The following is a 6,000-nucleotide window of genomic DNA, read 5'->3' as shown; positions in this document are numbered from 1 at the left end:
TCAAACAACAGTGACTTCTGTTTTAATATAATGCATTATTCAGCCGCTGCATGCTTTTAACAGAGAGTTATTTTTGTTTCTAATTGGAATTTCAAGGTAAACAGAATTTCTCCTCTTGCCAGCAGACTACTCAGTGATTGGCTCGGTTTATTCCCCAAATATAATTCACATCTTTGGCCGCAACTCAAGCTTTTCTCATTTAACTAATGAATGAAACTCATCCCGTCTTTAATGTTTGCCGTGTCCATACTAAGCAGCTCCTCTGACTTTGGGTTACCATTCAATCAATAAATCAATTCATTTTATTCACAACAATACAAGTGCAATTGGAACACATCAATAAGATCTCTAAAGCTTGAGAATAAAGGCCTGACACACTGAACATAAAGTATTTACAATATTAACCTATCTAGAAATTGAAAGAGTTACGAGCTTAAAAAAATATGTTACATTAACCAAATGATCTAAAAACTAATCCAACCCATACCACTAAATGGTCCAAAACATTACTTTATTATAATTATTTCAACTTAGGTAAGATACAATAAACACAGACACAAAACATTGAATAAATTAAAATCCATTTCAGAGTAAACTAGAAGTCCCAAGCCTTTTAGTACTTTTAAGGTTTGACACACAGCATTTGTTAACAACAGTGGCGGTTCTAGACATATTTGACTTGGGGGGCCATTCTGGTGCCAGTCATTTATGAGAGGGACACAACTGGGGGACAAAAGAGACAAAGACAGTGTTCAAGATTAAAAAAAAAACATCAAATATCAGGATTGGTATTTGTTTTAGTAACAGAATTTGAGCAGTAACTTACTTACAATTGGATTTAATTATGTTATACAATACGTTTTTTTTACCCTCTTTCAAAATCCTTTTCATGTATTTGAGTGGAAATAAATAAGGATAAGGTCACAGTCTGTTGTTGAGCATTATTACCAAATGAGATATTAAACCAAACAGCAAGCACAATAATAGAAAAGAGCTTAACTGAACATGTTCAGTGGCAAAATAAATGGGATCCGGCGGCTAAATACAACATGTTGTTGAGTTATAATTAGGGCACTATTATAACCGTGCACATCAGAATAGCTGTAAGAGATAATCAGTGCTACTGATGGAGGAAGATAAGCAGAAGCTGGGAAAAGACAATTATAATCGAGCACCATTGAGAGCGTAATTCAAAGGCAGCTGTGGCGTGAGGGGATAACATCACATTAATTATGATAAAGAGGCGATAAAGAGAAGATGGGTCGATGGAACGGTGGAATTAATTATCCTTGCCAGCTTCCTTAATCACCAAACTCCTTTTTTTATTTTTGTCTTATCTTTGCATGAAACATACATATTTTCCTTCACATGTACGCACTTAGAAATCCGTTATTATCCTTCCATTATTCCCTGTGTCTGTGTTGAGGTTGGTCACACCACTTCAATTAGTAAAGTCACTGTAAATTAACTTGAAGGACCAACTACTAAATATTTCATAAGAGTGTCTCCCACCACCACACCCATCTCAGAAACCCCACCACACTTAACCCCACTCTTCCTTTCCTTCCTCTTTATTCCCTGTCATCCTGCTGTCTGGTTGCACTCTTGTCTCTGGAATGCTTTTTAGGGGCTGCTGAGGGTTTGCGTGCCAGACTTCCCAAACAAACTTAGTGGGACTGTGTACATGTGCTTATTAATAATCTACGATACCCTGCTGTTGTGACACAGTACCCAGCTGGAGACCTCCAGATGCTCTCTGCCAGCAGGTGGTGAGAGGTTTACCTTCCTTGACCTACAACAGTGTTTTAAATATGATATAAAGCTAAATTAACAATGAAAACTGAAAGGATTTTCCTGTCTTATTCATTTATTTTCTCTTTTATCTTGCATTCTTAATTGGGTTGAATGAAAGGGCAACCTCTGGGTCTGTCTCAAACCTGCATTCTCTCTAATGGCCAGCATGGGCGAGTCCACTGATGGCAAAAAGAAATCCGATTGTATAGAAGTCTACCAGAAAATTACTCTAATTCTCAATTGAATTCCTAATAAATGTATCATCTCAATCACTAGGTTTCAAGTCTACTTCAAGACAGAATATGTTCATTTTGTAAATAAAGGTACTATATAAAATAAAATAGGCAATAAAGCAGGACATGCTTCAGGACGTGGCTGGCTTCTGAATAACAGGGTACTAATGGTGTGGTTCAGCTTTTTGTCTTAGAACTTCAACAATTGCATATGTTTTTATCTATTCTTGAAAAGTAATTGTTACATTTTAGTAGCTTAAAAATGTCTGACCCAGCAATCAGGTACAGTAGGCTCCACTCTTTTGTATATTTTCTACTTCCAAGAAACCAAGATGACGACAACCAAAATGTCAAACTTTAACATGGTAGTCAACAAACCAATAGGTAACATCACGGTACATTAATCTCCCAAGTACGGACCTGCTTTCGATATTTTTTTCGCATTACGATGACAGATGCATGTTATCTATTAAAATGTATCAGAAATAGGGGTTTGGCAGTCATTTTGCAAACCCTTTATCGTCACTTTCATTGTTTTTATTTTCACCAAAATAAAGAAGTTGTGGCTGTCAAAAACTTTACATTTCTATGTATTGCGTTGCAAATCGAAGGCCAAGGGAATTTTTTTTTCTTAATCTTGAATATGGCGTAAGCAATCTGACATTATTGTGGAACATTTGCGACACAAAAAGATTGCGTTGGCCAAAACGCTTAACTCAAGACTTTAAAACCATGTTACGCGAACCAATGGGTGACATCACCAAGGATTAGCTCACTTCTGAAATATATCTCTACTAAAAACATATATGTGTGGTGCTTCCAAGAGCATTTGTGAGTTTGAACTAAAGACAAGCCGCTGCAGTGTGCCTCTGGCCTTTTTCCTGTTTCTCATTCACACAGATCTACTCATTAATATTCACACATATCTCACGGGTCTGCCTATGTGGGACACACTGACCAGCTTCAGCAGCTCCAGGAGCAGCTGGAGGTGAAATGAACCCAGTCACTCCCTCAGTCATTAAGTCACTTCATAATTCACACTCCCACACAGACACTGTACCACACTTCTCCCTCACTGCTGCATTTAGAGGGATGACTAAAGAAATAGCAGTCCATGTTTCATAATCTTTATTCTGCGTGTGGGTCCATGCCTGTGGCAGAAGACACACTGTGAGGATTTATAGCTTTTAGAAAGCAGCAACTCCCCAACCGCCCCTCCTCTTCCAAGCCTGGTGTCCTTGCCAGCAGGAAAAGTGGTGCACTGTTGCAGACAGATAGCATCTGATAGTTGGCTGTTGTTACTCCTCGCACGAGCGCAGTCAGATTTCAGCTTCCTCCTCTTTATCTCTCTGCATGAAGTTAAGGTTACTACAATCTGACCGTAAAGCGTTATAATCCATCAGTCAGTGACCCGTGTGAATCTCTGACCCCCTTCTCTGCAAACTCATTTCTGGAACAAAAATGGTGGAGAAAATCTTCCCTCTCTTTCTTCCTCTCCCCCCCTCTCACTCTCCCTTTCTCTTTACTCATCTGTTAAATGGAGCCTTGTTGGGAAACGAGCCAAAGCTGCTCACCCAGCCACAAGGACTCCAGGAAAAGTGGCGACAATATTTATAGCCGCTGACTGCTAAATAAGGTAGAACAGCCAGTAAATGAATATTCAGATTGAAGTGGGATTAAGCACTTTAATGCTGGATGGTGGCTCTGGAATAACATCTGGTTTACAAAGTGTCACTTTTTCCAGTAAAATGTAGGTGTTGATTGTTTATCTTTTACACGAGACATGGGTTGGGAGACGTGGCATAAAATGAGACAAACCTTCCAAAGATTTGTACGGGGCCACAGATCAGATGGCCTATTTGATCTCTAGATTAATCGTGGATTAGAAATGCTTTGACATAGTGACCAGTAATCTTCCAAGAGGGAACAAGAGAACAGATGGTGCATGATACACACAGTTTAACAATGCTGTACACACAGGCTGTATGTACAGCATTGTTATCCAGCGCTGGATAGACGTAGATCTTTCTGATATGATGGTCGAATTAACTGACAGTACCGATTATTGCACTGGCCTTTAACTGTGTGGTTAAACAAACATGATCATCCTCCTGGTCCTGTGTGTGTACTCCTTAGGGAGTCTATAGTGTGACTTGGGTTGTTCAATATTTAACATGTGTAGTGCTTAACTGTAGTTTATGAGGATGTAAGTTTACTGAGCAGTATAATCAGAATCAGAAGAATTTACCAAACCCGGGGCGAATTGGGTTTTATGGCAATTGCTCCATTTGAGAATGAACACAAATTAAAGATTACATCCAATATTATAGAAAAATGTATAGAAACATAATAATTGAAGGTAAAATGTCCAATAAAATATTAAATAAAAAAGAATAAAAATATGTTTATGAACATACAATGGTAAAGTAAGTATATGCAATAATAGGATCAAATAAAGTATATATATTTAAATGAAGACTAAAAGTTAAAGTAAAATGTCCAATAAAGAATACAATAAAATGAAAATAACAATATTGATATAAACATAAACAAGTTAAAGTAAAATGTCCAATACAACATTATACCACAGTATATACCATATATTTTACAATACAGTGCATGTATTATAATTTATAAGACAATATGATCCCTATGATATTCAATACTGACTTTATGACACTTGAGTCTCCTAGACACTTATTTGTGTTTAAAATAAAATGAAGATAATGATAAAAACATAAGCGGTGAAAGTAATATGTCAAAATAGAATACAAATATTAATATAAACATAAGAAGTTAACCTGTTAAGCCCCGAGGTCCCCGTCGGCGGGTCCTTTTTTCTTTTTTTTTCTCACGACACTGTGTCTCAGGCAATGTTCGAATTACCCATTTGCTTTCGGGGGACCCCTATTTATTTATTTATTTGGCAATCATATAGGCAGACCAGAAAGATGTGTATGTTTCCTGCATTAGATCAATATTGATTGCCAATAGGCCTACCTTAGGACATATTTTTTTCTCATCTCCGAAATCTCGATCGCTTTTTCGTGTGCCTGGCTCTTATGGTGCTCATAAATCTTTTTCCGCAGGTTATTCTGTTGATCACAGCTGACTTTTCCCTGAGTCCATTGTTTTGAAAGGTGCACAAGGGTGGATTTTTTTGTGAGCGGCAGTGAGATCAATATACTTTTTGCCTCTTTGCAAATCTCACATCCACATTTTTTATTTTTTTGAAAAGCCATGGATACCTTTCATTCCACTCACTCCATATGTTCTGTGTTCAGTTAAAAGGCAGGTCATGGCCATCGTCAGGTTCACTAGTGCAGGTGGCGCCGGCAGCTGTGGCCGTTGTTGAAGCCTCTTCAGGCTCCGCATCGGCAGGCCTCTCCCTCGGTGTGGAGCTGTCAAACTTGACCCTAACGCCGCTTACAGCCGGCCAACTAAAAGTTGTTCCGTTCACATTGTCATTTTTAGACTCCTTCGCTTCTTTGCTTGTGAATCCAAAAGCTGCAAGGCTTGGCTGTTTTCGTTTCGCCATATTTTTTATTACAAAGCCAGAGTTAAAAAAAATATCAGTATGAAAATATAAAATACCGCGCCAGCATCGCATGCCGTAACCATAGCAACGTAATTAGCGTAAAGAATGCAGCGCCGCCACGTACAGATGGCAACACCCAGAAATATTCACAAATATAAAACAAATATTCAGAAATTGTAATGAACAATGGCTATTATTTATTTGAAGAACTTTTATTTACAGAAACTCAACATTTCTAATCTGTGTGACACAAATATGCACGATTATTTTGGGCTCCCCCTATTTATCTCAAAGTCGGCCTTCAGGGGAGCTCCCTCCCTCTTTGGGGGAGCCAAGCCCCCCCCCCATTTCGAACAGTGGTCTCAGGGGGTCTTCATATTTAAGAACCTATTAATGTGTAATACCAGATTAACGGGAATAATCTCAGCTAACTAA

The 6,000-nt window shown here is 38.2% G+C and overlaps 1 long non-coding RNA gene across 1 annotated transcript in view; it reads right to left on the bottom strand.

Annotated features, from left to right (window-relative positions):
• Positions 1 to 373: 373 nt before the first annotated feature.
• Positions 374 to 6,000, bottom strand: part of LOC307045751 — an 88,749-nt gene continuing 83,122 nt past the window's right edge. The window contains exon 3 of the long non-coding RNA XR_013809979.1: positions 374 to 723. This is a non-coding gene — a long non-coding RNA (uncharacterized lncRNA). The remainder of the gene's footprint in view (positions 724 to 6,000) is intronic.

This window comes from Notothenia rossii, assembly GCF_949606895.1.
Source record: "Notothenia rossii genome assembly, chromosome: 7".
Taxonomy (NCBI): Eukaryota; Metazoa; Chordata; class Actinopteri; order Perciformes; family Nototheniidae; genus Notothenia; species Notothenia rossii.
This window is presented reverse-complemented; position numbering and strand designations above follow the sequence as displayed.